This window comes from Schistocerca nitens, chromosome 9 (genome assembly GCF_023898315.1).
Source record: "Schistocerca nitens isolate TAMUIC-IGC-003100 chromosome 9, iqSchNite1.1, whole genome shotgun sequence".
In the NCBI taxonomy this organism is placed as follows: Eukaryota; Metazoa; Arthropoda; class Insecta; order Orthoptera; family Acrididae; genus Schistocerca; species Schistocerca nitens.
The window spans coordinates 34,698,712-34,722,232 of NC_064622.1; the positions used below are offsets into that span (position 1 = coordinate 34,698,712).

General features: G+C 42.5%; 1 protein-coding gene across 2 annotated transcripts in view; it reads right to left on the bottom strand.

Moving 5' to 3' along the window:
* LOC126203873 (UDP-glucosyltransferase 2-like) overlaps window positions 1-23,521 on the bottom strand; it is a 124,967-nt gene that overhangs the window by 78,506 nt on the left and 22,940 nt on the right. The window lies entirely within an intron of this gene.

The window sequence follows — 23,521 nt, forward strand, 5'->3', positions numbered from 1 at the left end:
CATTCAGTCATAAATAAAGTAATTGAACAAAAGCAATGTCTTGATAGCAGACTTTCTTTTACAGAAAGTTTGGAAAATCATTCTTTATACCAATTGCTTCATATTCTATTAATGAATTAAACCAAACAAGCAGTAATCCTCCTAATTCAGGCGGTAGCTAGGAAAGATGTTTGTATCATTCTGTCGAACCGCTTTTTCGCAGTAAAGAACAGCGGTAATTGTTTATTTCCTATTGTACTTCGACGAAATGTGAGTAATTCATAGTCTTAACAACAATGTTTGTCGGTATTTTGCGTGATATTTTAGACCCCTTCAGGAGATCCGTTGAACAACAAGCTGCATTGGCGTGATGGTGACATCCGCCCCGAGCAGACGCAACGAAAAAAAAAAAAAAAAAAGGTGTTTGACTGCTGAGCGAAAGGTTCTGAGTTCAAACCTTGTATAGTGTTTATTATTTTCCTTATTTGAAAACAATATGGAAGTGTCTTACTTCATGAATTTTATTCGTTTGAATGTAATTTTTGAAATTTCTAGTGTTTTGTCTCTTCATTATAATCATAACAAGTTTTCGGTTTCTCTAATTATGTCCTCCAATATTTCTTTTCACAGCAATTAAAGACAGTGAAAAGGCACTCATACAATATTCACATTATCTGTTTTATTTGTATATCTTCTCTTCCACAGTCACTGTTTTACTATTCGTATTGAGATATATTCCTTTGCGACAGTGTTAAAAGTATTATTTAGAGCAGAATTTCGGCTACCACGTTGCCAAGCTACTTGACTGTCTGACGCAATTCTTTGCTTTGCTGCTTTGGCAACATCATCATATTCAGTGTTTTCGACAACTGATCTAAGTTGTGGCAAGTATTTGCTGTCCGTTGTGATAAACACAAATTGTTTGCGCACTGCGCCTCACTGATAATATATTTTAGTTTCTATGTTTTATTACGTCCACAAATCAGTTTTGTGTACTTCCCAAGTTTCTTTTAGTCAGAACTTCTTAGAAAAAAGCGGAATGACTCTGGTATAAATAAAACTTTTATTACAGTCGCGAAAGACGGAATATTTCTCAATATTACATATGACACCTATCTGGTACTTAAATGCGATATTGTTATACAGTAAATTTTATATGAAATTTAGGTATCTTGTCCACATTTCGATCTCAACATTGTGGCAACTAAAACCGACCATACGGAAAGTATATGCTGCTTCTCTTGGTGCGTGTGTCATTTGCAAATGGCAACGCAGAAATCTCCCGCGTCTGGGCGGGCATGCGCGAGCCGCCAAGATAAAAGAATTGAACTATAGTCGATCAATACAGGGATTGTTAATGCTGGCTGTGTATGACGCTGGAGTTGTCCAATGATGTTCCGTATGAGCTCGATTGGAGACAGATCTGGTGATCAAGCAGGCCAGGGCAACATGTCGACACTCTGCAGAGCACGTTGGCTTACCACAGAGGTATGTGGGCGAGCGTTATTCTGTTGGAAAACACCCCCTGGAATGCTGTTCATTAATGGCAGCACAACGGGACGAATCACCAGACCGACGTACAAATTCGTAGTCAGTGTCCATGGGATAACCACGAGAGTGTTTCTGCTGTCATACGAAATTGCACTACAGAACATGCCTCTAAATGCAGATCCAGTGTGTCAGCGTGCAGAAAGGCCGTTGGAAGCCGTCAGCTGCCCCCTTCGAAATAACACACAGCAAGCACTGCCACCGGTGCAGACCCAAATTCCATTAGAAAACACAACAGACCTCCACCCTGCCCTCCAATGACCTCTCGGCTGCCACCACTAAAGTCGCAAATGCCGGTGGTTTGGGGTCAGTAGAGTGACGCTACACGGTGTCTGGCTCGCAGCTCTCTTTGAAGTAAAGAATCTGTAACAGTTCGTTGCATCGCCGTCATGCCAACCGCTGCTCAGACTGCTGCCGCAGATGGAGTACGATGCAACAGAGCCATATCCCTAACACAGGCCTTCCCTGACGGTAGTGCCAAGTAGAGTTGTGGCGATTCGTGAATGAGTCATTCATTTGAACGACTCTAAATACAGAATCGTAAGAATCGAATCGTCATACGGACCAATCGTCGTTCAAGTTCCGATTCATCGATTCTTAGTACGCTATGCTTCGAAGGCAACTTCCGAATCATGCCGAGTCGTGCCGAATGATTACGACCGCCAGATGGCAGTCAAGTGAAGGATGCGTGTTAACAAAGGAAGCTCAGAACGAACAAACGAAGTTCGTGGGCCGTAATAACCAAGCTGACACTTGGCGGTGGCTGACGGGAACGAGCATAAAAGCATTTCCCATTTACTGTCGCTACCATCAGCCACCGCGCCGACGTCAGCTTAGTTTGCGCGAGTAATGCACGAACTAGTGATGACAGAAACGATATACAGCGAGTACACAGCTCCACACACACGATTAAAATCAAGAAATCCAAGTATGATGAATAAATACGTACCTCTTATTTGTTGCAGATGCAATGCAAAACACACACACCTTCTTTACACACGAGCAATAGCACTTGGATTATGTATTACATTTCGCCTATCTCGAAAACAGGCCTAACGATTTGGATGAAATTTTGTATTTAGACTGGTTTTTGCTTTTTGAGTTCACCTACATAGTTCCATTCTTTCGTAAAAGTCAATTTTACAATATATATATCCTACATAGTTCCATTCGTAAAAACGAAATTTTATATTATAAAAACGCTATTTCACATGTTTTTATAACGCCGTCTCGTAAAACTTTGTTAGTACGTATTGAATGTAGTTAAGGTGGACTAGCTTATCTGTATATTGGGAAGACATCTTAAAAACAGAAAAACATAGGATGATATGAGCCATACCACGTCTGCCTCACTGCTAGATTTTGTTACTATAAAACAGATGTCTGTAGTTAGATACGTTCAAACCACACAATCAAACTGGTATACCACGTAATTTTGCACCACCTTTTGCACAAATCGACTCCTCTTTCTTGGCATACTGAAATAAAACAAAAGATGCAATCAAATCAAACGTGATCTTTCATCAATTAAAGCATTACACGTATAAATTGAGAATCACACTTGTAACGTCATATGCCTGTTTACTCATAAATAAACTATTTCTGGCATATCTTATCGTGACACAGTTAGATTCTAGCCCCACTGACAATTTCAGACATCTCCTGCCACCTGTGGGTAAGATGTAGAACTTTTTGCATTCCGTAAGAACTGTGCCATCGCAGACTAGAATGAATCGTGAATGAATGGTGAACGAATCGTAGGAATCGATTCGCAATGTGAGACTGAATCGTAGGAATCGAATCGGGAAAAAGAATGGTGTTGCCCAACTCTGGTGCCAAGTGTACGTCCGGAGTCCGGTCTTCTTGCGACCGTACGTTCCCGTGCCTACCGCTGCCAGCATTCACTTACCGTGGCTGCATTCTCGCCAAGTCTTCCTACAGTATTTCAGAAGCAACATCCAGCTTTTCGTAGCCGTACTACCTGAACTGGTTAAAACTCAGTGAGGTGTTGATAACGGCGTCTTTGTCGCCTTAAAGTCATTCTTGGCTAACATCAACGCACCACGTCCAATCTCAGAGGCAAATAACGATCACGGCCGTTGCAGTGTGTATTTAAAGCAAACCTGATCTGCATCCTCTTAGTGGCGCTACTAACGCCGATCTTATGCTACTTGCGCGAAATCTGAACGTATCTCCTCCTCAGCGTTGCGATTTTTCCCTCCGTCATCGTTTTACGCAGTATTCTTTGTTTCTTTAGAAGTTTCTTTACTGTGACTGTGTACCATGGTGCTTTCCAATCATTATGAACTATTTTACTGGGAACATACCTACCCAGTGTAACTATTCCTTTAAACTAGAGCCACAGTTTCCCTACATGCTCTTGTCCTGTACCGAAAGTTTCAAGTTCCTCACTGAGATACAACTCTATTGCTGTTTTATTTAGTTTACTGAATATGTAGATCTTTGTACTTGTTTTGGCTCTTAGGACTTAGGACTATTATGAGCGACCAATTGCCCCCCACAAGACGGTATAAGGGGTGATCTATGTTCCTGGGGCAAATGATCAGCGACTCAACAGTCGATGTAGCTATTTTTGTCAGTAGATGAATCCTGGAGGTGCGGCTGTTTCTTTATTTTCAAGCAGTTCCTCATCTGGCCTCGCGAGGCTAGGTGGGCTCTGTTCCAGACCTCCATACCTCAGAAAAAATCTGAGAAGGTAAAAAAATTTTGAAATTTGTGGTAAGGTCATATGGGACCAAAATGTTGAGGTATCGGTCCCTAAGCTTACACACTACTTAATCTAACTTACGCTAAAGACGACACACACACCCATGCCCGAGGGAGGACTCGAACCTCGGAGGGGGGAGCCGCGCGGACCGTGACAAGACGCCCCAGACCGTGCGGCTACCCCGCGCGGCTCTGAGGAGGTGTCAGGAATCGCACCCAGTCCATCCACACCGAAAACAGCGACGCTAACCGTTCGGAAAAGTGCTATTAAATTCCACTGTTTATCCTAGACATTGGTGCGCACTCTATATGGAAATATCTCTGGTTCTTGTAGTATGGTTATGAACTGGACAGAGGACAGAGAGAGCAGCGCAGAGGGAGGAAGGCCTGGTGGGAACGATGGCGGTGGAGTAGACTGATCCACTAGTTTGGAAATGTTATCCACTGCAGGTAATGCACGTGAAACTACACTGTCGGAAAAAAGTCACCACAACAAGAAGGAGATGTCTGACATAAACGGAACGTTGGTAGACGCCTTTCTCCATATAAAAGATGATGTATCTTCAAAAATCGCGCCAGTCGTATAAGAGAGGCGCTAGTAGCGCCACTATCAGGATGTAAATCAGATTTGCTTTAAATACTTTCTGCAATGGTTGTGAGCGTTAGTCAGCTCTGAGACTGGACGTGGTGACTTGACGTTAGTCAACAATGCCTCTAAGGTGACACAGGCGCCATTATCTACAATTCACTGGGTTTGAACGAGCCCAACGGTGGCAATTTACTTGCCACTGTCATTACCTCCCTTTCCTGTTCCAGTCGCGTATGGTTCGCGGGAAGAACCACTGAAGGAAAGCCTCCGTGCGCGCTCGAATCTCTCTAATTTTACATTCGGGATCCCCTCGGGAGGTATAAGTAGGGGGAAGCAATATATTCGATACCTCATCCAGAAACGCACGCTTTCGAAACCTGGACAGGAAGTTACACAGCGATGCAGAGCGCCTCTCTTGCAGAGTCTGCTACTTGAGTTTGCTAAACATATCCGTAACGCTATCACGCTTACCAAATAACCCTGTGACGAAACGCGCCGCTCTTCTTTGGATCTTCTCTATCTCCTCTGTCATCCCGGCCTGGTACGGATCACACAATGATGAGCAATACTCAAGTACAGGTCGAACGAGTGTTTTGTAAGCCACCTCCTTTGTTCATGGACTACATTTTCTAAGGACTCTCCCAATGAATCTCAACCTGGCACCCGCCTTAGCAACAAATTAATTTTATATGATCATTCCACTTCAAATCGTTCCGCACGCATACTCCCAGATATTTTACAGAAGTAACGGCTACCAGTGTTTGTTGCGCTATCATATAATCATACAATAAAGGATCATTCTTTCTACGTATTCGCAATACATTACATTTGTGTATGTTAAGGATCAGTTGCCGCTCCCTGCACCAAGTTGCCTATCCGCTGCAGATCTTCCTGCATTCGCTGCAATTTTCTAATGCTGCAACTTCTCTTTATACTACAGCATCATCCGCGAAAAGCCGCATGGAACTTCCGGCACCATCTACTAGGTCATTTATATATAAAGTGAAAAGCAATGGTCCCATAACACTCCCCTCTAGCACGCCAGAGGTTACTTTAACGTTTGTAGACGTCCCTCCATTGATAACAACATGCTGTATTCTGTTTGCTAAAAACTCTTCAATCCAGCCACACAGCTAGTCTGATATTCCGTAGACTCTTACTTTGTTTATCAGGCGACAGTGCGGAACTGTATCGAACGCCTTCCGGGAGTCAAGGAAAATGGCATCTACCTGAGAGCCTGTAGCTAATATTTTCTGGATTTTATGAACAAATCAAGCGAGTTGGGTCTCACACGATCGCTGTTTCCGGAATCCATGTTGATTCCTACACATTAGATTCTGGGTTTCCAGAAATGACATGATACGCGAGCAAAGAACATGTTCTAAAATTCTACAACAGATCGATGTCAGAGATATAGGTCTATAGTTTTGCGCATCTGCTCGATGACCCTTCTTGAAGAGTGGGACTGCCTGTGCTCTTTTCCAATCATTTGGAACCTTCCGTTGCTCTAGAGACTTGCGGTACACGGCTTTTAGAAGGGGGGGGGGGGGTCAAGTTCTTTCGCGTACTCTGTGTAGAATGGAATTGGTGTCCCGTCAGGTCCAGTGGACTTTCCTCTGTTGAGTGATTTCAGTTGCTTTTTTACTCCTTGGACACTTATTTCGATATGAAACTTCCTGGATTGACTAAAACTGTGTGCCGCACCGAGACTCGAACTCGAGACCTTTGCCTTTCGCGTGCATGTGCTCTACCAATTGAGCTACCCAAGCACGACTCACGCCTCGCCCTCACAGCTTTACTTCTGCCAGTACCTCGTCTCCCACCTTCCAAACTTAACAGAAGCTCTCCTGCGAACCTTGCAGATCTAGCACTCCTGAAAGAAAGGATATTGCGGAGACATGGCTTAGCCACAGCCTGGGGGATGTTTCTAGAATGAAATTTTCTCTCTACAGCGGAGTGTGCGCTGATATGAAACTTCCTAGTAGGTTAAAACTGTGTGCCGGACGGAGAGTCGAACTCGGGACCTTTGCCTTATTTCGATGTCAGCCATTTTTTCGTTTGTGCTATGAGGAGCTGTATGCTCCTGCAAAAACACTTGGCAAGCACGTAGCCACTGTACGTGATTGTTGACAGCGGTGGTCACGAGAATGTACAGTCGCAAAAGACAGATCTCCGGACGGCCACGTGGCATTACCGAGAGGGAAGTCCATAGTCTTCGGCGTATGGCTCTGGCGTCGTGTGTTGGTTAGAAGGAGGTCAGCTGAGGGCCTGCAGCCAACCTGTCTGCATGCTACACACACACTGGATGGATCTACACTTGGATTAATGATTTGGGGTGCGATTTCATATGACAGTAAAGGCGCTCTCGTGGTTAACCCACGCAGTCTGACTGCAAATCTGTCAATCTGGTGATTTGACCTGCCGTAGTGGCATTCGTGAACCGCATTCCAGGGGGAGTTTTCCAACAGGATAGCGCCCGCATACGTACCGCTGTTGTAATCCAACGTGCTCTACAGAGTGCCAACATCTTGTCTTGGCCTGTCTGATGACCAGATCTGTCTCCAGCCGTGCACATATGGGACATTATCGAATGACAATTCCAACGTCATCCACAACCAGCATTGGTTCAAATGGTTCAAATGGCTCTGAGCACTGTGGGACTGAACTTCTGAGGTCATCACTCCCCTAGAACGTAGAACTACTTAAATCTAACTAACCTAACGACATCACACACATCCATGCCCGAGGCAGGATTCGAACCTGCTACTGTAGCGGTCGCTCGGTTCCAGACTGTAGCACCTAGAACCGCTCGTCCACCCCGGCCGGCCAACCAGCATTAGCAGTCTCTGTATTGACTGGCAAAGTGCAACAGGCTTGGAACTCCATCCCACAAACTGACATCCGGCAACTGTACATCACAATACATGAACGTTTGCAGTTTTTAATTCAACATTCTGACGGTTACACCGGTTACGAATGCACAAGCAGTTCACGTTTGCAATGGCTTTTCTCACAATACATTGACCTGTGACCTTGCAACGTCAGTCACTTGAATATATTACCTACACAAATGTACTTCTGAAATTTCATTGCACTATATTGATTGCAATTTTTCCCGTCATTGCATTCCTATACACGAGCCTAGTCCATGCTGAGGAAAAGAAATTTGCGAAGTGATAACTGGTAAAATATTATTAGGTTACATAATTTGTGAGGCTTGGAATGGTTAGAAAAATTTCAAATAACGTTAAGACAATAAGAAAATTTGTTGTCACCACCCAATAAACGTGTAGGATAGCGTTCGCCATTAAAATAGAATGTGGGCGTAGCAATTTATAAATTAGCTAGCTGTGCAGAAAAGCCGGCCGGAGTGGCCGGGCGGTTCTAGGCGCTACAGTCTGGAGCCGAGCGATCGCTACGGTCGCAGGTTCGAATCCTGCCTCGAGCATGGATGTGTGTGGTGTCCTTAGGTTAATTTGGTTTAATTAGTTCTAAGTTCTAGGCGATTGATTGTAACGCCGGAAATGCATATCCTCCTATTTACATCTATTGTACTGTAAGTTTTTTCCTTATTTTGTTACCTGAATATATGACATTTCTGTGCCTTTATATATTGTAATTGTTTTACTATTTGTATATATATATATATATATATATATATATATATATATATATATATGCATTTATGTCGATGTATAATTGATTTGTTTCGTAAATATTATTTGTATTTTTACGCTGGGTCTTGCCTAGGGAAATCTGCTATCGAACGATTACATCGATAGGTCGTGTGAAGAATCAAAGTGTGTACGATCTTTGGTAGTGTTAACTCTGCCGCGTGGAGCGCGGGCAGAGGGAGAGTCTGGTGGAGTAGCGAGTGGAACAGGTGTGTTGTGTGTAGCTCCCGCGGGTTGCCGCGCTTTCGGGGTATGGCAGCATGTAATTGCGCTCGACTTGCGATGATAGTTTCTGACATGGTGTCGCGGACGGGAAGCATTAGCTGGCGCACATCAAGAGCCCGTTTCGTCTGGTGACCGTGTTGAGAAGAAGGCGCGCCAACATCCAGCTTCTGCAACAGCGACGGCCGACAATGAGTGACTGTCGCCACCTCCTCGATCGACGGCTTCAAACCTTCAATCAACCAACAAGGAAGACTAAAAGCACGTAAAGTTTCAGAACAGTATGGCAGACCTCAGCTTTTCAAATTGTTACATTTGCCTCGCAAAATTACAGCAACTTAGCATGAACCTTTGTTGCTCATTGTCCCAATTGCATTGCCAAGCAGGGTCCCTTCCTTTTCCGAAATGAACCCGAGTGTCGTTGAAATTCAAACGCCAGCATTAAAATAATATAATAAGATTTCACTGCTTTAATTTCAAAGTTCAGTTAAAGTATTCATAGCTGGCTACAATATTTAGATTACACGAGCACAAATTAAGAGTGCGAGTTTTGTTAGCATATTTTAGCTTACCTGTGACTGCAGTTCAGCTTGGTACGTACTAAATTTTACTATTGTTAATTGTTCAGAATCATTTAATTCAAGTTCAAAGTTAAATCTCTTTTTTTCTAAATTGCGTAGAGTCAAGTTGCTTTTGAAATGATTGTTGAGGTAGTCTAAGACTAACCGCATTTTACTGGATTTCGATGTGCTTCAGAAAGAAAGCTCACTATTAACTTCAGTCACTAAATTAACTTTCGATTTTCCGGTTTAATTAATTCTTTTGCTAAACTAAGTGTAGCGAAATTTATTACTTCTGACAAACTTTCAGTTTTCACACTACACGTGTCAACCTTCAGTTGCCACGCTTCTAGTGCTAATTATATGTGTAATAACCTTTCTTTTTCAGTTACTATAGTAATTGTCCTTAGGACTGGCGACCATGATTTCCTCCAAATCTCAAATATCTAATTACCGCTAGTTAATTGTTGACGTAACGGCCGCACATTTACTTTATTAACTTTACCCCTTTTCAAAATTCATTTCCATCAGTTTCATTTGCATTTTTCCTTTCATTTAGATGAAACCCTTTCCTCCCTCTTTACCGACAGATTAACTTCGGTGACGATTGCTTTCCCAAATTTCCATTAGGTACACGCGGTTTAATTTTTCATTGTCATTAAGGTCGATAAGTGACGGGGAGGTTACATGATGACGTCAGAAGTTAAGTCGCATAGTGCTCAGAGCCATTTTTTTGTGCAGAAAAGGGGATTATTTTGAAGCTATTCAGATTCATTAAATCAGAAATATATCAGCATTTCTTTCCGTCTAGTAGGGTAAAATGTGCTTCTCTCATTGGCTACTGGAATACTACTTTTCCTTGACTTCATTGAAAACCATTTCGTCCACATTAAGGAACATTTTGAAAAGCAAATGGCAATCTGATAACCCAGTCACGACGATAATGCTGCAGAGACTTTTCATGAAGTGAAAATCAACTGGCGGAGCAGAAATCTGGCAGCGAAACTGTTATTTAAGTAATCGACGCTGAAATGTGCAACAGCAACCAGAGGCGGCACTGGGAAGCTAGTTAAACAAAAACCAGATTTTGTAATATACGTACAGACAGTATGCTATGATCCAAACTTTCATTTTGGTAATGACCACAAAGCTGGTTGGGATCGCCAAAACAAAAGGGGAAACTCCCCATGGCATCGCCCCTCAGCTTTAGTGTAGGTGAGCCTGGTGGACATCCCATCAAAAACTAAACACGAATCAAGCATGAAAACAGGAAGAAGGTGTACTGGACTACGAAAAAAGGCAAAATAAGAACAGTGAACGGTTCAACAAGAAAAAGTGCAATATGGAGTAGCTGGGAGCAGAAATGGCGTCGTGGTCAAGTGGTTACGGTGTTGAGCGGACAAGCCGTCTGCGATCCTCTCTGATGCCAATCTTTTGTTCCCGCTGTTAGTTTTATTCAAATTTGAGTCTGTGTCGTGGTGCAACGTCCGTTTGCAACAGCGAGATGTAGGTAGGGGTCTATAATGACAGTTGATTTTGCACAATTACTCCATTTGCACAACTGCTCCATTAGCAGTCGAAAGGAACAGGTTTTGAATGGAACCGCAAACGTTTGAAGACAAGGCGACAAGTCAAACAAATCCTCCACTGGAAAACGCGTCTGGTGTGTCATTCACGGCATTAGTGACAGTACGTGTCTCCTGTGATAGAAATCTCTTATCGTCGCATCTAATTTGTACGACTGGTAAGAGCGTGAGATCTGCAGCCTTGCCCGATATACACATATCAAAAAAAGTTCTGCATCACCTCGATTCCGAGAATTCTGGAACCTGTTCAGAAAATTGAAATAGACATCAACATAAACATCATTTCCCCCCTTTTTATTGCTCATGAAAACCACACATTGCACGTTGTACTACCATACAGCGAGACCATCAGAAGTGGTGGTCCAGACTGCTGTACGCACCGGTACCTCCGCTACCCAGTAGCACGTCCTCTTGCATTGATGCATGCCTGTATTCTTCGTGGCATTCTGTCCACAAGTTCATCAAGGCACTGTAGGTCCAGTTTGTCCCTCTCCTCAAGGGCGACTCAACTTCTGAGGTTGGTGGGTCACGTCGTTCATAAACAGCCCTTTTCAATCTATCCCAGGCATGGTCGATAGGGTTTTTGACTGGGGAACATGCTGGCCACCCTAGTCGAGTGATGTCGTTTTCCTGAAGGAAGTCATTCACAAGATGTACGTTATGGGGGTGCCAATTGTCGTCCATGAAGACGAATGCCTCGCCAATATGCTGCCGATATGGTTGCACTATCCGTCGGAGGATGGCATTCACGTATCGTACAGCCGTTACGGCGTTTCCATGCCACCCGAAACAGCAGGGAAGCTCCACCTTGCTGCAGTCGCTGGACAGTGTGTCTAAGGCGTTCAGCCTAACCGGGTTGCCTCCAAACACGTCTCCGACGATTGTCTGTTTAAAGGTATATGCGACACTCATCGGTGAAGAGAACGTGATGCCAATCCTGAGCAGTCCATTCGACATGTTCTTGGGTTCATCTGTATCGCGGTGCGTGGTGTCGTGGTTGCGAAGATTGACCTCGCCAAGGACGTCGGGAGTGAAGCTGGGCGTTATGCAGCCTCTTGCGCACAATTTGAGTCATAACATGAAGCTGCACGAAAAGCATGATTCAACATGGTGGCGTTGCTGTCGGGGTTCCTCCGAGCCATAATCCGTAGGTAGCGGTCATCCACTGCTGTAGTAGTTGTTGGGCGGCCTGAGCGAGGCATGTCATCGACGGTTCCTGTCTCTCTGTATCTCCTCCATGTCCGAACAACATCGCTTTCGTTCACTCCGAGGCGCCTGGACACTTCCCTTGTTGAAAGCCCTTCCTGGCACAAAGTAACATTGCGGACGCGGTCGAACCGCGGTATTGGCCGTCTGGGCACGGTTGAACACAGACAACACGAGCCGTGTACCTCCTTTCTGGTGGAATGCCTGGAACTGATCGGCTGTCAGACCCCCTCCGTCTAATAGGCGCTGCTCATGCATGGTTGTTTACATATTTGGGCGGGTTTAGTGACATCTCTGAACAGTCAAAAAAAAAAAAATGGCTCTGAGCACTATGGGACTCAACTTCTGAGGTCATTAGTCCCCTAGAACTTAGAACTAGTTAAACCTAACTAATCTAAGGACATCACGCACATTCATGCCGGAGGCAGGATTCGAACCTGCGACCGTAGCGGTCTCGCTGTTCCTGACTGCAGCCCCTAGAGCCGCACGGCCTCTGAACAGTAATATGGACTTTGTCTGTCATACAATATCCACAGTCAACGTCTGTCGTCAGAAGTTCTGGGAGCGGGGTGATTCAAAACTTCCTTTTATGTGTGTAGATGTGATCACTCCCAAAGAAATGACGAAAACAATAGTTTGTCACATGAGCTGCAACAAATGATCGCATTAGTTTCATAATCACCCAGTTTTTCTGTGCTCTGTCAAAACATGCGTTTTTAGCGTTTCTGAAATTGCGTTGCTTTGAAACTTCCTGGCAGATTAAAACTGTGTGCCGGACCGAGACTCGAAGTCAGGACCTTTGCCTTTCGCGGGCAAGTGCGGTAGAGCACCTACTCACTAACGTAATGTAGTTATGAACCTGAAAACCTGAAGGGTCACATTAGTGAATCAGCGGAACACCCCCCCCCTCCCCCACCACACACACACACACACACACACACACACACACACACACACACACACACACACAGACAGACAGAGCGAGCCTAAAATGTGCCTAATAAGAATTGTGAAGCTTCTGTATTATGAGAGGTGGCAGTTTGGTTCGTAATATTTGCCATAGGGAGCATGTTAGCTAAGGACTTGTTCAGAGGAGGCCAAAGTTTATATTGTTGCCGCGTATTCGGACCGTGGTGACAAGCACTACTTTGTTGAGCGTTGTTAGACTCGGACGTGTTGTCTTGACCATTGTTACGTGGAGGCTTGATTTCGGAATGCACTTGCTGCAGCTTGGAACATATCAAATGAGATTACGAATTAGTGTACGCTAATACTGCAGGAGATGTGTTCAAGGAGCGTTTCCAGTTTAAGCATCTTTCAGTATTATAACTTGTACCTTGGCTATTAGACCATTGTCATATTAAGCATTGGACTCAGGAAAGCTTCACACAACTGTTTACCTCTTTATTTTTGAAGCAGTGACTGTAAGGGGAGTTTTGTCAGAAGCATTCACTTCTTCCGTTTTATATCCAGACTAATATAGCGCCCGCTGCTTCGCTCGCGCAGACTGTATGGTCTGCGCAGATTTTCTGTTTTTCTTTAATCGAATTTTTACGTTCACAAATTGCAACGGCTTCTACACTTTTAGTACCAGATTAAGGGTATAGCACTTCACGTTTTCCGAATGTACTTCTGACCAAAAAGCGATTCTTATAGCCGGAGTCCAAGGTTTTTGTAAATCATGCCTTTTGCATTCTTGTAGTGATATTTCAATAGAACCTTTCATCTTCTTTCTTTATAACTAACAGGGAAGTGAAACACCAGTTTCATAGATTTTCTAAAATATTTTAATACATCATTTGTAACGGCCTTATGTGAGCCGCTACATGGTTCTATGGATCAGTGTAGCTCAGTGTAGGCAACCACTGTGCAGAGTTTCGAACACTACTGCGATGGCTCAGAGAGGCATTAGTGGCCACTGGTCAGCACCCGTTCTGAGGTTGTCATGACGTCAAAAACTTGCAGCCGACCCAAGTGAACATCCTCCATGTTAGCTACCCCAAAACATTCGCTTCTGGTAGTTTGATTCCGTGTAGTCGTGAAGTGTTTTGATAAAAAATGCCGGCTTGCGTCGCTTACTGGTGTACTAATCGTTCCCAATGTAGTCCAAAATTTTAACAAATCACATTTCATTCGTAAGTGGACTTATGTAAGCGCTACTTTCTCACATGTACTTGAAATTCTGATGCACTGTAAAGTTTTACAGTATGCTTTTATTTCTGTGATTTGACTTCAGATTTCCTATCAATCCAACGCGAAGAGCTCTCTGGAGGTGAGCAATACATTTGGTTTTTATTGTTTGGTTATTCCCAAGTAACTGAAAAGTCCTGGCAAGAAATATCCTGGAAATGGGGACTAATGTTTTAAAATGCGATCATTTAAAAGTAATTGTAACTACATGTAGTTAATTAAATCTTCAGTAAAATCTGCGTAACACCTGTTACAGTGGTTAAATTATAAGTACTTAAAGGGTTACATATTTGCTAAAGCAAAGTTCCCTATCTAAGTCCAGGCTATATAGACCATTGCAGTAATCACTATGTCTTCGTTGCCGTTATTTGCCACACTGAGTGTCACTTGGTAGGTACAATTTAAAAACAAAGAAGGGGGTGTGTAAACTACAATGGGCCTGACAATCTTAAATTCCATTCATTTCCTTCGTAATTTAACGAATCTTTCACTTTGTTGACATGACAGCTGGCTTGTTTATATCATCCCTGCTTACATCTATGGGACACCAAAGGAAATAAGGCAAGTTTATTTGCAAACTTGAACATTTAAAATTTGCATTTGACTTGAAAATGCAAGGAATACAAATCGGTGCCTCTCAACTATCAATAATTGTTTTTGGAGTTCTGGCTTTATCAATTATCGACACGAACACAATGAAAGTGAACTTCTCTTCTCGCTTTTTCGAAGTGTAGAAACAAAAAGGAATTACAGTAGTGAGACCAGAAGCGTCATATTTTCGTGTCGTATTACTGTATCGAATACGCATTTAAGACCAGAAAAAGTTTGAAGTTGCGTTCCTTATGCTGTGTTGTTCACTAAAACAGTGTAACACTTACCACATAAAATAAATATCGCGTGCACACGACAGAAATAACGAAGAAGAAACTGTAAACACTCGTCTTCTAATGTTTTGGGGGATCCAAGATGGCGGCAGGCCTCGCCCACTAGCTTCAAAACAACGTACAGCGTTAAGTCTGTAGCGCCATCTCCCCTTGTTCTACCTCCATGTGAGGTTGGTACAGGTACAAACCGCCTACGCTCTCTGGGCCCTTCCGGCCACTGTGTGTGAACCCCGGACGTTAGAGACGATTAGGTTACTCTTCTCTAGGTCGCCGGTGAGTACAGATGCTCTGAGTAACATCTCTGTCTGCTGAGTTAAAATGTGTGAGAGCTTCGTTTGAATTCCCGGTAGTCACTCTGGTGCGTGGCATTGATAAGCATGCCGCACCAACTAATTCAATCGGGGAACGGTGTTAATTTCAGTAATATTCCGTTCATTCGGTGAGATGTTTTGTGTAACAGTAGCTTGGCGTGGACGAGCGGTGCCACCACATTATGTACAGCTTTTGTTAGTTTAGATCAGGGCAGCACAAACACGGAAAACCGCACGCGTGCAAAGCGAGGTGCAGCGAGTGCCTGCACAGTGCATCGGTTCAACTCGGCATGCTTCGCCTCAACTCGGCTTGCTGGGTGTGGCCGACGCTGTGCGCTGTCAATTCGCTGCCAGACGGCGTACGTTAGTCAACATTGGAATACGTAAGCGCAAGACAATTACCGGAATAATGGAACCATCTGCTCCAAAAAAAGGGAAAATTGCCGAAAGTCAATTTAAACCGGAATGGGAACTCTCCTACTTTTTTGTGCGTTGTGACGATAAAGCCAAGTGTCTAATCTGCGGTACACTAATTACGTGTGTCAGAAAATCGTCTATTGAAAGGCTCTACAGCAAACTGCATTCATAAAAGTATAGAGATATAAGAAGGGATGCCAGAGAGGAAGAATTACGGAAGTTGCAAACTTGCAGAACAGAATTCTGGATCTACAAACGAGTTTTGTTGCAAGTACTTTAGCATGTATATTTTGGCTAAAGGTCATGCGAAACGAAATAACATTTGTTTAGATTCCTTAGTTTTCGCTTTCGCATAAATTATTTCTAACTTATCTTTTTTTCTCTACCTTAGAGTGAAGAAGAGGAGGGGTGTTGCGAAAGGACTCTCAGAGCTAGTTACAAAGTTTAGCAAGAGCTGGGAGGCCATTTATGGACGGGCCATTAATAAAAAACATTATGTTGGACGTAGTAGAGACAATGAATCCCACATTAGCTCCCGCGTACAGCAGACTACCACTTTCTAGGATGACAATACATCGGAGAATCAACGACATTTCTGAGAATTTGCATGAACAACTGGCAGCCAAAATTGAAAACTTCCCAGCGTACTCCATTGCACTTGATGAGTCCACGGATATTAACGACCCGGCTGAGTTAGCAATATTTCTGCGTGGCGTGGAGGACGACCTACATGTAACGGAAGAGCTCCTGGATATGATTTCGTTGAAGGACACTGTTACAGGGGCGGATATTTTAGCAGATGAAGGAATAGGACTCCCTAGGGAAAAGCTGTTTTCCGTAACCACAGACGGGGCACCAGCAATGTGCGGTAAAGTAAAAGGGTTTATTGGCCTACTGCGGAAAAAACTTAACATGCCGAATTAACCTTCCGTTCATTGTTTCACACACCAAGAGGCTCTTTGTGCGAAAGTTGTCGGTCTTCAAGATGTGATGAAGGTAGTGGTGCGTATCGTGAACTACATTCGTTCTCATGGACTCACTCATCGTCAATTCAAAGAATTCTTGATTTCCTTTGAAGAGGAGTATCCAGATATTCCCTACCACGCTGAGGTGCGCTGGCTGAGCAAAGGGAAAGTGATTTCCCGAATTTTTCGACTACGCCACAGTGTGGCACAGTTTTTGGAGAGCAAAGGACGTCCGGAGCCACTTTTTCATGACCCTGAATGGGTAGCTGATCTAGGATTTTTAGCAGACATTATGGCTCTCCTAAATGTTTTAAGTCTGAAACTCCAAAATGAAAACAATCTCATCAACGATATGATCAGCAAAATAAACTCTTTCCAGTATAAACTGAAGCTCCTCAAAAACAACCTTTCAGAGAAAAATACGCAACACTTTCCTGAACTAGGTAAGCGAGATATAAATTGTACCTTTATTAAAACAGCCTGATTTTTATAACCGCTCTAATCAAAACGGTACTAAGCTTTTGTTTGACAGCATCTGTGCAGGAAGGAGCGCGCTTTGAAAAATACGTCGAGGTGCTACAATGCCTTGAAAATGCGTTTAACGACCGATTCCAGATAATGTGCCGGTATATGACATACAGCTAAATAAAGGAGATTGCGTTACATATGCAAGTGTAACATTACATTAAAACCAATAGTACACATTACATGTTTATTAAAATCTATCGCATTTTAGTACTTCGAAACAACGGCTTACATTAGTTTCATTTATTAACATTGGCTTTGTTATTGTTTCAGGAAATTACCTACCTGCAGCCAATTGTCGATGTTTTTGTGAAACCTCTTTCGATGGATGTTGAAAGTGCGCCTTCATATTTACATTTCGAACTATTTGATTTGCAAAGCGATGTTCACCGAAAGGATGTGTTTTACAATACAAAAGGTTTGCTCCAATTCTACCAGAATTTGCCGAAGGAAGAATTTCCCAAGTTACATAGAGAAGCAGCGAAGATTATTTCTATGTTTGGTTCCACTTGTGTATGTGAAAGGTTTTTTTCTGTTTTGTCTTGTACAAAAAATAGATTGCGTGCGAGTATTTCTAATTGTAATTTAGAAAATTCTCTCAGAATTGCTGTCAGCCAATCTCTTGTTCCAGATCTTAGTAGTATAATTGCAAATAAAATAAAGAGCACATAGGAAGATACATTTGTGTTGATACCAAATTTAAAATTGTTACCATTACAGTTATTATATAAATCTCTTTTGAACCGGTACACCAAACTAAGCTCTCCACCTAGTGTACATTAGTATTTGCCAATGACGAAGACAACAGGGTAAAAGCTTTGAAACAGGTCGACACAGGCGGCGCGAGCGACACAAGCTAAGGAAGTGAGAGGCAGAGCTGTTGCGCAAAGCCGAGGAGTGGGGGGTCTGCGCCGTCGTCAACATAGCGCAGCCGCCTTATGCGCTCTGCACTGTGCGATGCACCGTCTTGTGTGCTTTGTGGAATGCTTGTGCTAAATTTTATTTAATTTACCGTCCAATTTGTATTTCATCCCCACGGACTTAGTGGCCCGTAGTGTGGTGCACCACGTGTGCTTTTTTGTACACCGCGAGGCTCCAGTTCGACGTAAACACCTCTCGTGTTCGAGTTGACACCTAAGTTTCATGACGTAGTAGATGTGCTCTGGTTGGGTAAATTTATTGACAAAATTACGGAGTTATACGGTATTTTAGATGTGGACTTTATGCTCTAAAATTGACCGTTAAAGGTAGTCGCTTCATGACCCAGTCAGATTACACATGGATTAGGGAAGCTTTTTTTCTAGATTCTATCTTTCGTTGTGTGAGTGACCGATGTGGCATTGTGTGTGTGATATTGATAAATCGTATCCAGTAATTAGCAGCCTTGCCCCACATGTGTCGGTCCAGATGCTACGCTGTAGCTGTATAATGTGCCATGTGTCGATGCACGCGCTACCATCCCAAGTAACTGAATTTTAACTTCTGTGTGTGTGTGTGTTACTGTTAATGAAAAAATAAATGTGAATTCTTGTTAAATTCTTTCCTATTACATCTCACAGCGCCATTCCGTTCCCTAATCAGGAGCCTTAAAATCAGTCAGTTTGCACCTCCTTTTAGCAATGTTTCAGCAGAAGGTATCATGATTATTGGATTGGTGTTTTACTAAATAATCAAATGATCAATGAGGTGGCGCCTTTTTATGAGTTTAATTAATTAATATTTAAATAAATTTCGCCCACTAATCAGAAATTTTTTCATTGATACTTGTTGCAGGCAAGCAAGCGTAGCCTCTAATTGCAGAGTCATTCTTGGGATTTAGGGAACCAGCAAAGAGATATTTCGCGTAGCTTATCTTACCAGAACCTTGCAGTAGTAAAAGACGACAGGTATAATTCATAGCAACGAAATATTTTCTTAAAAATATTCTCCCCATTAGGGATTGAATTTCCAAAACGAGTGCCACACTTTTTTTTTTAATTTCTAAGTGAGAAATGAAATACCGATCTTCGTAGATATAAAAATGCTCTAAGTTTCCTTTAATTTACGTCTATGGTCACAAACCTTTTTGTTAACAGATTACCGGTTTCGGTCTTTAATGACCATCATCAGATTTGCCTCTTCATATTTAAAGTGCACAAATGTAAATTATGTCAGCACCACTTTCCATTATGGTCTATGTATTGTTCTTAAGCTGTACACAGTTTGCGAGTGTACTTATGTTTTTCTCATTTTTGCTGCAGATCTGATGACGGCCATTGAAGACCGAAACCGTTAATCTGTTAACAAAAAGATTGTGACCATAGACGTAAATTAAAGGAAACTTATTACATATACGGGTCACTATTTTTCGCGACGATGTCGCAGCTTGTGAAAATGAAAATGCTCTTTTAGTCCTTCAATAATTATTTATTTAAAAAAATGCTTTCACCCACTATTTTCCCCCTTTGTGTTTGAATTTCCAAAGATTTTGAAACACGTGTCTTATTATTTCTGACTGAGAAATCAAATACTAATTTTCGTAGTTCTAGCTTCAAAATTGTCTTAATAGTGACATATTCACAAAAAAAAGTGTCATTTTCGTTTCACCCCCTTAGGAGTGTCGATGCCTACAGTATGAGATGAACACTGTCTTCAATATTTAAAGTTCGTATCCTTAGGAATTTGGGCTTCATACCTACAATCCCCCCACCCCCACCCTCACCCCCGGCACACACACACACACACACACACACACACACACACACACACACACACTTACTTTTTATCTGCGCCCCACCCTTCACCCTCCCTCTCACATACATCAGAATTCACAACTTTATGTCAGTGTGTACTAAAATAGATAGAGCAACCACTGTTGCTCTTTGTATGCATTGACGTTCACTGCTGGTGCTTCCACGTATCGGACAACTGTCAGGCAGGGCAGTTCGACATATTCTGAACCTGCAGAAAGGAGATTTTCTAGAAAAAGAAATATGGCAAAAAATGTAGCATTATTTCTTTTATAGTGAGTCGAAGCATAAGTAGTTGTTTTGAAGATAGAGTTTAGCTGTCATTTTAGGAGTAGTAGAGGGTAGTCACTTACCAAAAAATTGTATGTCGGCCATTGCACCTATGATTAGAGGTAGAGACATATTTATATTTGCCATAGCAGTTTGTGCACAGATTTGCGGAATTAAAAAAGTAAAAAAAAGGAGAGAGAGAGAGAGAGAGACAGAGAGAGAGAGAGAGAGAGAGAGAGTGTGTGTGTTTGTGTGTGTTCATAGACAGAAGGCAGGGAAGGAATCTGGACTGTTTCAGAAGATGGGAATTCGTTATGAAATTTATAGATTCAGGTGCACACTGCACTGCTGCTTGTTAATTTTTGACTCGTAATTGCGGCATCATTCACTTGGTGGCCGGTGGATGTACGGTTTCGGCAGTGTTCTTCTGACACTTGAGCTGTTTCAGGAATGCTTGATAAGTACACATCAGTAATGAACACACCTGTAATATTTTACTGAGTTAGTGTTTGTGAGAATGTCGTGGCATTGTAAGTTCTTGCTGTGCTCCCCACTGTGATATCCAGTGTTCTGCCTGCCTCTGGCTCACTCCACGCAACTGCGCTCTCTGGGCCGGTCACATTTTTTGTCCCTGTGTTCATCTTTTTGTAGGGGAAAACCTGCTAATTTCCCATGTGGAGACTGCTGTAGATACTACTGTGCAGTGCCAGAACAAAAAGACAGGCAAGACCTCCTACGCTGTCATTGGTCAGAGGCAACTGTACTGGTTTTTAAACTCGGTCGTAGTCAATATTTATGCCGTATCTTTTTCACCGAGAATGCTCTCTGGGTTATTTTACTATAGTGATTTCTTGGTTTAATGTTTATAAACTGTAGGTGTGGAAGACATACTATTCATATATGTGAATTTACTTTCGATGCTGCACTTACTCTTTTATCAAGACTAGGGCACAAACCTTTCACTTAATACTGAAGAACAAAATTTATCCCGAAGCTTAGTAATTCACTGTAAACTAGTATCAGTGTATTTTCCTTTTCTATTGGTGCCACAAATAATGTTCTGTACATTAGCGTCTTCAAGAGTGTATTTCTTTGTAGATCATCTTTGAGTACAATTAAAATTGGAGTTTTTGAAAAGAATTGACAAGCGAAATTAATTTTCTGTTCTTCGACAGTTGTTCCAATTGAACTATCTTCACTTCAACCTAAGGTCGTTTCCGGAACAAAAACTTAAGTTATTGCAATTGATGACGGTGAGAGATACAATACTTCATAAGCAATTGTCTCACATAAATTATAGTGAGTTAATGCCACATTCTAGTCTGTCTGAAATTTAATAGTCACATTCTTTCCAGCAAGTACACTATTTTAAATAAATATCAACAAGAGTATAATAATTCCTGTTGTGGATTGGCAAGACAGCCAATCCACTAGGAGGAAGCCGAAAGGCACGCGTTTAAGCTCACGCAGGTTGGCGTGAGGTCTGGAACAGGACACGGAAATGAGACTAGCCAAAAACGTACGTAGCTGCTGGAATACTTAACTTTAATCCATAATTGGTGAACATCGCTCTTGACGGTACATGTTTTACAGCATCAATAGTAACTAGTAATGGCGCCTTGCTAGGTCGTAGCAAATGACGTACCTGAAGGCTATGCTAACTATCGTCTCGGAAAATGAGAGAGTAATTTGTCAGTGAACCATCGCTAGCAAAGTCGGCTGTACAACTGGGTCGAGTGCTAGGAAGTCTCTCTAGACCTGCCGTGTGGCGGCGCTCAGTCTGCAATCACTGATAGTGGCGACACGCGGGTCCGACGTATACTAACGGACCGCGGCCGATTTAAAGGCTACCACCTAGCAAATGTGGTGTCTGGCGGTGACACCACAATTCCAATCCCAAAGAAAGCCGGTGTTAACAGATGTGAAAATTACTGAACTATCAGTTTAATAAGTCACGGCTGCAAAATACTAACCCGAATATTTTACAGACGAATGGAAAAACTGGTAGAAGCCGACCTCGGGGAAGATCAGTTTCGATTCCGTAGAAATATTGGAACACGTGAGGTAATACTGACCCTACGATTTATCTTAGAAGATAGATTAAGGAAAGGCAAACCTACGTTTCTAACATTTGTAGACTTAGAGAAAACTTTTGACAATGTTGACTGGAATACTCTCATTCAAAGTCTGAAGGTGGCAGGGGTAAAATACAGGGAGCGAAAGACTATTTACGATTTGTACAGAAAGCAAGTGGCAGTTATAAGAGTCGAGGGGCTTGAAAGGGGAGCAGTGGTTGGGAAGGGAGTGAGACAGGGTTGTAGCCTCTTCCCGATGTCATTCAATCTGTACATTGAGCAAGCAGTAAAGGAAACAAAAGAAAAATTCAGAGTAGGTATTAAAATCCATGGAGAAGAAATAAAAACTTCGAGGTTCGCCGATGCCATTGCAATTCTGTCAGAGACAGCAAAGGACTTGGAAGAGCAGTTGAACAGAATGGACAGTGTCTTGAAAGGAAGATATAAGATGAACATCAACAAATGCAAAACAAAGATAGTGGAATGTAGTCGAATTAAGTCGGGTGATGCTGAGGGAATTAGATTAGGAAATGAGACACTTAAAGAAGTAAAGATATTTTGCTGTTTGGGGAACAAAATAACTGATGATGGCCGAAATAGAGAGGATATAAAATGTAGACTGGTAATGACAAGGAAAGCATTTCTGAACAAGAGAAATTTGTTAACATCGAGTATAGATTTAAGTGTCAGGAAGTCGTTTCTGAAAGTATTTGTATGGAGTGTAGCCATGTATGGAAGTGAAACATGGACGATAAATAGTTTGGACAAGAAGAGAATAGAAGCTTTCGAAATGTGGTGCTACAGAAGAATGCTGAAGATTAGATGGGTTGATCACATAACTAATGAGGAGGTATTGAATAGATTGGGGAGAAGAGGAGTTTGTGGCACAACTTGACCAGAAGAAGGAATCGGTTGGTAGGACGTGTTCTGAGGCATCAAGGGATCACCAGTTTAGTATTGGAAGGCAGCGTGGAGGGTAAAAATCGTAGAGGGAGACCAAGAGATGAATGCAGTAAGCAGATTCAGAAGGATGTAGGTTGCAGTAGGTACTGGGAAATGAAGAA